The following is an 11,839-nucleotide window of genomic DNA, read 5'->3' on the forward strand; positions in this document are numbered from 1 at the left end:
GCTAGCGTTTTACAGTAAGGCTGTAAATGTCTTGCATACATCACATGAATGCTACTTCACGCACTCGCTGATGTTAAACCTGTATTGAGTGTAAATGCATTAGTTAATGTTAGCATTGAGCGATATTTACAGCTCTTTAGTTCAGCGCTTGATCTTATTAGTCGCATTAAATAATATCAGATGCATGTGTTAAACGAACATGTGCCCATTATAAGCTAATGTAGAAGTGTTTAGTGTGGTCAGTGTGCTCTCACAGAAACACACATCAGGTTATCGGCAGAAATGTAAAAGTGATGTACGCCGTGTTCACTGCTTTAGTGACACCGCTGACTTTAATAACACTCATAAATCAGCCCATGCCTGAAATAATGAAGAGCTCAGATGAGGAACACACTGTAGATGTAGTCTGTGTTTACTCGCGTCTGAGCTTTGGATTAAATGTTGAATATGAACGTCTTCATTTTGTAGAGTAATACATCAGCTTTATTCCAAAGAAAGAGCACACCTTACACGAGGAGTCGTTTGATAACATTAGTAAATATAGGACACATTTATCCTACATGTTCGCATGGTAATTTATTTAACTGGTCGTGTCTTAATTGATTTATAAATGAACATTTACTGAGACGGTGCTGAAATAAAATAAAAATGTATGTGGAAATGCAGCAGGGTTTCATTTTTATTCCATTTTTTATTATATATATATTTAAATATAATTATATAGTCTACAGGGCGTCACGGTGGCGAAGTGGGTACCACAATCACAGCAAGAAGGTTGCTGGTTCGAGTGCCAGCTGGGTCAGTTGGTGTTTCTGTGTGGAGTTTGCATGTTCTCCCTGTGTTGGTGTGGGTTTCCTCCGGGTGCTCCGGTTTCCCCCACAGTCCAAACACATGCGCTATAGGGGAACTGATCAACTGGCCATTGTGTATGAGTGTGTGTGTGGGTGTTTCCCAGTGATGGGTTGGGGCTGGAAGTGCACCCGTTGTGTAAAACGCATGCTGGAATAGTTGGTGGTTCATTCCGCTGTGGCGTACCCTGATAAAAGCAATAAGCCGATGGAAAATTAATGAATTATATGATTTTATAATCCCTTATTTATCAGCGGTTGCCACAGCGGAATGAACTGCCAACTATTCCAGCATATGTATCATGTAGTGGATGCCCTTCCAGCTGCAACCCAGTACTGGGAAACTCATATACACTCGTACACTACAGCCAGTGTAGTTGATCAGTTCCCCTATAGCGCATGTGTTTGGACTGTGGGGGAAACCGGAGCACCTGGAGGAAACCCACGGGGAGAACATGCAAACTGTAATGTTTGGCGGTTCATTCCACTGTGGTGACCCCTGATGAATAAAAGGAATAAGCCGAAAAGAAGATGAATGAATGATTGAGTATTAACAGGAGCTGACATCATGATTCATTCATTTTCCTTCAGCTTATTGCTTTTATCAGGGGTCGCCACAGCGGAATGAACCGCCAACTATTCCAGCATGTGTTTCACACAGCGGATACCCTTCCAGCAGCAACCCAGTACTGGGAAACACCCATACACACTCTTTCACACACACTCATACACTAGGGCCAGTGTAGTTGATCAGTTCCCCTATAGCGCATGTGTTTGGACTGTGGGGGAAACCGGAGCACCCGGAGGAAACCCACGCCAACACGGGGAGAACATGCAAACTCCACAGAGAAACACCAACTGACTCAAACCAGAGACCTTCTTGCTGTGTGGGGATCATGCTACCCACTGCGCCTCTGTGTTAACACTCTAATGTTTAATGAAATGGACTGTGTTGATGATCTGAGTCATGAATATTCATCAGTGTGTGTAAGTCATCATCTCTCCTCATCTGTTCTTCTGTCTGAAAGATGTCAAGTCAACACAGAAATAAAGCTGATTGTGACGATCACTGATGTTTGTGTTGATTTAAGTGTAAAGATCTGCAGTTTCAGTGACTGTTCTGGGGTCAGACGTTATTATTAATCCTTTCAAATCTTCATCAAACAGGTGAAGATATCTGGATCAATCTGGAGAAACTGAAATACAGTGCAGAAATGTGTGTGTGTGTGTGTGTGTTTCTCAGAGTGTGTATATCTGTGTATGTGTGTGTTTGTGTGTGTTTGTGTATATCTCTGTGTGCGTGTTTGTGTGTGTATATCTGTCAGTGTTTGTATATCTGTGTTTGTTTGTGTGCGTGCGTGTTTGTGTCTGTCCGTGTGTATATGTGAGTGTGTGTTTGTGTGTCTGTCTTTCTGTGTACATCTGTGTGTGTGTTTGTGACTGTCAGTGTTTGTGTGCGTGTGTGTGTGTCTTTGAGTATTTGTTTATCTGTTTGTTTGTGTTTTTCTACATCTGTATGTGTGTGTGTTTGTGTCTGTCCATGTGTGTATATCTGAGTGTGTGTGTTTGTTTGAGAATATGTTTGTAAATCTTTGTGTTTATTTATGTGTTTGTTTTTTTGTTTTGTGTGTGTGTGTGTGTGTGTGTGTGTGTGTCTGCCTATGTGTTTATCTCTGAGTGTGTGTAAGCATGTGTTTGTGTGTGTGTCAGTGGTTTTATACCTGTGTGTTTGTTTGTGTGTTTGTTAGCTCGTGTTTGTGTCCATCTGTTTGTCCATATCTGAGTGTGTTTGTGTGTGTGTGTGTGTGTGTGTATATATACGAGTTTTGTGTTTGTATCTGTATGTGTGTGTATATCTGAGTGTGTGCATGTCTTTTGTTTTGTGTGTGTGTGTGTGTGTGTGTGTCGGTGAATGAGTGTGTGTGTGTGTGTGTGTGTGTAAGAGTATTTGTCTGTCAGCATTTGTATATCTGTGTGTTTGAGAATGTCAGATGACAAGAAACACACAGGAGGAATGTGTTTGAGAATGTGTGTGTCTGTCAGTGTGTGTGTGTTTGAGAATGTCGGCCAAAAAGAAACATGCAGGAGGAATGTGATTGAGAGACAGAGAGAGTGTGTGTGTGTGTGTGTGTGTGTGTGTGTGTGTGTGTGTGTGTGTGTGTGTGTGTGTGTGTGTGTGTGTGTGTGTGTGTGTGTGTGTGTGTGTGTGTGTGTGTGTGATGCATGAGCACATTCCTCCTCTTCTTCTCTGCTGTTTTACACATGTAGAGCTTCAGTCAGTTCCTGTGGGGCTGAAATTAGCATGGTAAAACAGAGCCCTGCTGCCCGCCTGGACCCCCCACAACACACACTCCTTCCTCTCGCTCAGTGTGTGTGTACTGTACTCACTACAATCTGTGTACCACATTGATTTACAAAATGGATGGACAAAATCTCCTTTAGAGGACGCCCACATTTGTAAGTAAAGTTTAATTTCGTTATATATATAGTTAAGAATGCTGTGGTCAATATTATTCACCCCTTCAGCAATATTAGTGTTGGATTGTCTCCAGAACAAACCACTGTTATACAATGACTTGCCTAATTACCCTAACTTTACCCTGATTACCCTAGTGAAGCCTTTACATGTCACTGTAAGCTGAACACTAGTGTCTTGAAGAAGATCTAGTCTAATATGATGTGCTGTCATCATGGAGAAGAGGAACACATCAGTGATTAGAGATGAGTTATTAACACTGTTATGATTAGAAATGTGTTGGTGAAATCTGCAGTGTGGACTATAGAGGATAGGTGTGTGTGTGTGTGTGTGTGTGTGTGTGTGTGTGTGTGTGTGTGTGTGTGTGTGTGTGTGTGTGTGTGTGTGTGTGTGTGTGTGTGATGGAGAAGAGGAGCGAGAAAACCTGCACTCCTCACACTCTTCAATGTACACTCACCGGACACTTTATTAGGTACGCCTGTCCAACTGCTCGTTAACGCAGATGTCTAATCAGCCAATCACATGGCAGCAGCTCGCTGCATGTCAGCATGTAGACATGTTCAAGAGGATCTGCTGCAGTTCAGAGCGAGCATCAGAATGGGGAAGAAAGGGGATTTAAGAGACTTTGAGCGTGGCATGGTTGTTGCTGCCAGACGGGCTGCTCTGAGTATTTCAGAAACTGCTGATCTACTGGGATTTTCACGCACAACCATCTCTAGGCTTTACAGAGAATGCTCCGACAAAGAGGAAATATCCAGTGAGCGGCAGTTCTGTGGGCGCAAATGCCTTGTTGATGAGGCCAGAGGTCAGAGGAGATCGGCCAGACTGGTTCCAGCTGATAGAAAGGCAACAGTAACTCAAATAAGCACTCGTTACAACCGAGCTCTGCAGAAGAGCATCTCTGAACACACAACACGTCCAACCTTGAGGCGGATGGGCTACAGCAGCAGAAGAGCACACCGGGTGCCGCTCCTGTCAGCTAAGAACAGGAAACTGAGGCTACAATTCACACAGACTCACCAAAACTGGACAATAGAAGATTGGAGAAACGTTGCTGCTCTGATGAGTCTCCATTTCTGCTGACACATTCAGATGCTCGGCTCAGACAACATGAAAGCATGGATCATCCTGCCTTGTATCAGCGGTTCAGGCTGGTGGTGGTGGTGTAATGGTGTGGGGGAGATTTTCTTTGGCTCCATTAGTACCAATTGAGCATCAACGCCACAGCCTACCTGAGTATTGCTGCTGACCATGTCCATCCCTTTATGAGCACAGTGTCTCCATCTTCTGATGGCTACTTCCAGCAGGATAACGCAGCATGTCATAAAGCTCAATCATCTCAGACTGCTTTCTTGAACATGACGATGAGTTCACTGTACTCAAATGGCCTCCACAGTCAGCAGAGCTCAATCCAATAGAGCAGCTTTGGGATGTGGTGGAACGGGAGATTGGCATCATGGATGTGCAGCCGACAAATCTGCAGCAACTGTGTGATGCTATCATGACAATATGGAGCAAAATCTCTGAGGAATATTTCCAGTAACTTGTTGAATCTCTGACACCAAGGATTAAGCAGATCTGAAAGCCAAAGCGAGTGCCGGTACTAGTGGTCCCAGTACTGGCCTAATAAAGTGGTCAGTGAGTGTATGTCTGAGTGCCTGTGTGTATACCAGACTCTGAACACACATGCACACATGAGTGGCCGTGAACGTCTCTGCTCCATTATCATATGTGTGTGTGTGTGTGTGTGTACACAAGTATGATCTTCTATCAGACTCTGAACACACACACACACACACACACGTATGAGTGGCCGTGAACGTCTCTGCTCCATTATCGTGCGTGTCCTGTGTGTGTTATCGGCTGCCATCTCTCCTCAGCGCACACACACACACACAGCAGTATTGATTCTCCATTTACAGGCCTGTAGCTCTGCATCTGAAGACGGAGAGATGGAGGATGGAGAGAGAGAGAGGGATGCAGGGATGGAGACATGAATGCACTTGACGTTGCAGCTTCTCCTGTCTGTAAACTCCCTCAGCGTTTGCTTTGTGTAGAAATAAAGCAGCTCATGACTGAACACTCCATGTGTATTCTCTTATGATTGATCGCAGCCGGTCCTGCATTGTTTATGTTTGACCAATCAGACGACTCTTAAGCCACTATAAACACCCTCAGCTCCACATCACAGCCATCTTCGTTTTGAAGAATCCCCCCTTCCACCCCTACTCCTCCTCCATTCCTAGATGGGTGGCACGGTGGCTCAGTGGTTAGCACTGTTGCCTCACAGCAAGAATGTCACTGGTTCCAGTCCTTACCAAGCCAGCTGACGTTTCTGTGTGGAGGTTACACATTCTTCCCCTGGGTTCCCCGGTTTCCTCTCACCATCCAAAAACATGCAACTAAAGTTAATTGACTAATCCACATCAGCACCATAGACATGCTCCTAGTAAATGGTTATCTCTTAAGAGCGATCACTGTCTGTTCATTAGCTACTACAGCACATCAACCTGAGCTTAAACTCCCCTCTCGCCCTGCAAACGGGAGGGAGCCCCGGGCTCGAGGATCTTATGAGCTCTCCCGGGACAACAACCCAAACACGCTTTATAATCAATCATCAGCTGAGGGTGAACTCTTGAAATAAACGTCCATGACTACGGTCAGGGATATAGAGAAATGTGCTTTTGTTAATCTTTAATTTAATTTTCTCTCTGACCACATACACATATTAAATATGGAAATAAATGCAAATTACATTTACCTTCATATCTAGATTATATTTGTATATATGGATGTTTCCATGTATTAGATTTCTGTAAAGAAAATCACTTTCGGCCAATTTTATTAGTAAAAAATGCTGTGTTGAAAAATCCCAGTGTTGAGTCAAATGTGGACAACTGTTGAGTTAAAAAGTGTGATTTAAAATGTAGTTAACCTAACATTTCGTCCATATTTATGCCAACATTGGGTTTAAAACAACCCAGCATGAGTGTATGAGTACACTGCAAAAAATAATATACATTCAATCAGCGTTTTGCACTAGCTGAGGTGTGTTAATAGAGGATGCTGGGCAGCCAGAGAACAGAGCATTACAGTAATCCAGCCTAAAGCTCATAAAAGCATGGACTAGCTTCAGAGATGGATCATACTTCAGAAATGGATAGCATACTTCGTAGCTCAGCGATATTTCTCAGATGAGAGAAGGCAGTTTTTGTGACATGGGATATGTGATTTTCAAAAGTTACATTTCTGTCTAATATGACACCCAGATTTAACAGCCTGATCTCACGAGAAAACCTAAGCCTTTTACGTTTTGCCAGTTTAGTGGCTAATTCGTACAAATTTGTACGATTTTAAAAAGGAGGCGTGGCACCTAACCCCACCCCTAAACCCAACCGTCATTGGGGGATGAGCAAATCATACTAAAATGTATGAATTAGATCGTACGAATTCATACGAATTAGCCACTAAATCCGTGAGTTCCGTAATTGCCGTGAGAGTGTGTTGGATTTAATGATGTTACAGCTTGGTGTTGTGTGGACGTTACCACTATGACGTCTATCAGACGTTGGATTTTGGTTGCCATACCTGATGAATGTCAGAATTTGACGTCAGTATGACGCTGGTTTAAGATGTTGGCTCGATTTGTGAAGTCTACACATTTCTCTGTAAATTATTTTTGCTTCATATTTAATTCTATTTATTTCCTTAAGCTTTCTGGATGATGTTGTATTACGTTGTGTCCGACTATTTGTGTATTTTGAAATGGCCTTTGTACCTCCCCCACCCCCCCCTTTTTTTTTTGGTTGTTTTTTGCTCTGTTTATGTCATTGATTATTTCTTATGCTAAAAACAATAAAAAGATTATTAAAAAAAAAGATGTTGGCTCGATATTGGATTTTGGTCACTTTCTAACAATCTAAAATCAACCAAATATCAACATCATTTGACGTGGTTATTGAACATCAAAATAACGTTGTACTTAGACGCTGTCTTGACAATGAATTTTCGTCACCTGACATCACAACCTAAATCTAAATTAATATTAACGTCTTATGACGTGTGCCTGCTGAGCTAACTAAATGCACTACAGAATGTTACGTTTTCACACACATCCGCAAATTAACTGTAAACACATCAGCTTTACACATTGTAATACTCACTACTCACTCTTGAGTACTTTGGAAAGGGCTACTTTTTACTCCTACTCTGAGTAATGTTTACAGAGACTTTTACTGTACTTGCAGCACATTTTAAGCAAGTAATGGTACTTTTACTTGAGTGTGATTTTACAGTACTCTTTCCACCACTGTCTATTAGTCACAACAGCATATGTTTCAGGTCATTGTAATTAAGTTAATCATGTTTTAACTTAATTCTATAAGTTACTCGAGCTGTTTTAAGTGTTTAACATAATATAAGTTTAATGGACTCGTGAGGTTAATTTGATTTAGCTTGAAAATTGAAGGCAAGCAGGATTTTATTTACAGTGTAATTACTGTTCATTAACAGCACAAATTATTTTCAAAGTTCGTCTTGATACCCATTATAGATGTTTTATTTCTGAAATATTTTAAGTGTGTTTGGTTTTGCATATATTAACATTTTGCAGTTGTTCAATGTGGGCCGCATGGTGGGTAGCAAGTTCACCTCGCAGCACTCAGGTTGCTGGTTCGAGCCTCGGCTGGGTCAGTTGGTGTTTCTGTGTGGAGTTGGCATGTTCTCCTCGTGTGGGCGTGGGTTTCCTCTGTGTTTCCCCCACAGTCCAAACACATGCCCGATTGGGGGATTGGGTAGGCTAAATTGTTCGTAGTGTATGAGTGTGAATAAGAGTGTATGGTTGTTTCCCAGTGATGTGTTGCAGCTGGAAGGACATCCGCTGTGTATAACATATGCTGAATAAGTTGCCGGTTCATTCCGCTGTGACGACCTCAGATTAATAAAGGGACTAAGCCAAAGGAAAATGAATGAATGAGTTGTTTGGGGTTCTGTACAGTATATAGTTACTACAAGTACAGTAGGATTACCACGTCATTGCGATTAAGAAAGATAATAAAAAACTACTCTATTGATCTCAGGAGATGTTATCTATTATCAACCAATATGGGTTTATCCATATTTTACCCAAATGTGGGCTGAAACGAAACAGTATATTAATTGTTTGAAGAACTTTTGCATTTGAGCTTGAAATCAGATTGAAGTTATATGGAATATTTATGAGGTTAAAAGGTCTGTAAAGTGAACTTGTGTAATCAGATAGCATCAACACCGCAGTTTCACCGTCAAATTCAACACATTCTGCGTTTACACGTTTGGTCCTGATCGCCTTCCGTACATGACGCTCGCTTCTGTCCTGCTCGCAGTGGGGTATATGCCGAAGCATGCTAATAGGACTTTTAATTTGCCAGTAACCTGGGTTAAGCCGGTGCGTTTAAGGTCTGTTTTCTTTAAAAATCAGCGATCTCCATTAGCTGTGTGATATCCGATTTAAAGTGGGTCTCAGATTGTACAAGAAGCACTGCATTAAATTACATTTCCCCTGCCATGTCTTTATAATATGAGCATTTATTTTACCCCAGTATATTCAATGGAGCTTCTGTATTAGCCTGCCAATTCTGACTGGCACATGCGAGTAAACGGCTTTTTGTCTCGTTTTACGCTTGAGCAACTAAATAAATGCTAACGTTTATTTAACTGAATGTATTTTAATGACATTACAACATCGATGCTGTTTAAGGAACCGTATAAAATGGTAAAAAGTTCACAATAACCTCACCGGAAGTGTATCAGCATGGGAACAGCACCAGCTCGGCATATACCCTGTTTGGTAGGGTTTAAACGGTTAATCTTTGTTTTCTGTCGCTCATATTTAAACTGTTTCGTTTACTTTAATGAAAGTGTCACGTATTGCGTTCTTAACATCACACATCTTGCTTATTGCAGCGCTATTTTTGGAGATTTGGGAGTTAAGCGTGCACGCGTGCCACGTTGAGTTTTAATTTGTGTACTAACTCACGCTGAATAAACACTATAGTCATATATACCAGTGTTTTACAGTCATACTGTGGTAAAGTAGGGGAGAGTGGAGCACAAAGTAACACTTTTTAGTTTAGGCCAAATAATAAACAAAGTAATGGGCTTAGACAAACACACAGGCCTCTCCTACAGACGAGCACTGGTTGTATGATCGCCAGACCTGTGGTTTCTGTGCAGTATTGCCAAAAGTGCCATGAGTAAATATGTTGCTCTTTACCCCTCCTGCGAGGCAAGCTGAAACAGGCAGGGTTAGTTTTAACACATGCTTAAAAGGCAGATTTCACACAATTAATTTAAATCCAGTGTACTTTAAATAGTATCCATATTTCCTCAGTACCTGCTCAATGATGTTTTATTCTGCATAGCACTGCATGTTTAGTTATTTATTTATTGAATAAACACATTTGGGTGTGTTTGCATTATTATACAATGCATTTATTTGCATTATTAGCAATAAAATGTTTTTCTTCTATTAAAAACATTTTCTATAGAAAGTTTTCAACAGTGCACTCAAATTTCAAATATGATGTTGTTGGTTTAACTGGTGTGCAACAGTGTGTGGCTTTTTGTAACACCCTGTTACAACTAACCCCGCTGTGTTGTGTGTTTCTCAAAACTGGCTTGCAGGGTGTTTTATCAAAGTTTCTTCACTCGGCAGCCATCTTTGAAACGCCTCTCGGGCAGTATGCTCGGGCATTCTGTTTGAACGGGGAAACATCAAATTCTCCAAAACTTGCCAAGCTTACAAATACATTTCATATTATGAATAACCAATACAATTAAACCACAACTGTCTCTATAGTTTCATTTCTAAATGTTCGTATCACACTAAATTTGCGCATCTAGTCTGAGCCCCTGCTTTGGAGAGTTGCCATTCTATAGCGATCGCTGATTGGCTCCTCTACTAAGAAGGCGGGGCTTCAATCGCCATCATGACAGTTACACTTTTCCCCATTCAAAAGATACGAGTGAGGCATCTTGTGTATTCTAAAGTCTTTGGTTTTATACAAAATGGTGCCATCTTTTAGCCTAGAAGACGATAATCACAACAATATAATATTTCACATACATACTTTCACAGATTTTTTTAAAAAGAAAACAAAATACCGACTGTAATAAAAAAAATACTTATATGCCTCAAAAATGGTTTCTCCTGCGTTTAACATCCAGATTTCGCCAATGTTTTTCAATAATTGGCTGGAAGGCATCTGCCGACACTGTGTTGAAAACCTCGGAAGCATGTCACGGTTAACCCTGAGCAAATATCTTAAAACTCTGTTACATATTACTCCGCGATACTTTGTGCACCGCGCTCCCCTATATTATTGTATTGATTATAGTATTTACAACTCTGTTAATGAATGCTCCAGCATACTGTCTGTAGTATTAATTATACTGAACTGATAAACTAAGAAATACTGTAAACTGTGGTGTGCTGTAGTTGCTATAACATATACTATTATTTGTAAAAATGAAAATACAGTATTTAGTCATTTGTTTAAATGATTATAGTTGTCTTTCCATTGCAACTGTAGAATCACCACAACAGATTGATTACTATAGTTCTTTTGTTGTTACCATAGCAACTGTAGAATCATCACAACAGATTGATTACTATAGTTATTTTGTTGTTACCATAGCAACTGTAGAATCACCACAACAGATCGATCACTATAGTTGTTGTTACCATAGCAACTGTAGAATCACCACAACAGATTAGTTACTGTAGTTCTTGTTACCATGGCGACTATAGAATCACCACAACATATTAATTACTATAGTTTGTGTTGTTACCATAGCAACTGTAGAATCAACACAACAGATTAATTGCTATAGTTCTGTTGTTGTTACCATAGCAACTGTAGAATCGTCACAACAGATTGATTACTATAGTTATTTTGTTGTTACCATAGCAACTGTAGAATCACCACAACAGATCGATCACTATAGTTGTTGTTACCATAGCAACTGTAGAATCACCACAACAGATTAGTTACTGTAGTTCTTGTTACCATGGCGACTATAGAATCACCACAACATATTAATTACTATAGTTTGTGTTGTTACCATAGGAACTGTAGAATCACCAAAACAAGTTAATTGCTATAGTTCTTTTGTTGTTACCATAGCAACTGTAGAATCATCACAACAGATTAATTACTGTAGTTGTTGTGTTACCACAGCAACTGTAGAATCACCACAACAGATCGATCACTATAGTTGTTGTTACCATAGTAACTGTAGAATCACCACAACAGATTGTTTACTGTAGTTGTTGATTGTTACTATAGCAACTGTAGAATCACCACAGCAGATTAATTCTAGTGTGTACTATAGTGTGACCCAGGCAGTGTTCTGAATAACAGTGTCTTGTCTCAGTGTTGTTGTGCTGTGTGGTGTGAGGAGCACATCTGCGCAGGTCAGTGCATTAGTGTGTGAGGGCGGATCTAATATCAGGTGTCTGTTACCTGCTGTTTAA

Source organism: Danio rerio, chromosome 15 (assembly GCF_049306965.1).
Source record: "Danio rerio strain Tuebingen ecotype United States chromosome 15, GRCz12tu, whole genome shotgun sequence".
Taxonomy (NCBI): domain Eukaryota; kingdom Metazoa; phylum Chordata; class Actinopteri; order Cypriniformes; family Danionidae; genus Danio; species Danio rerio.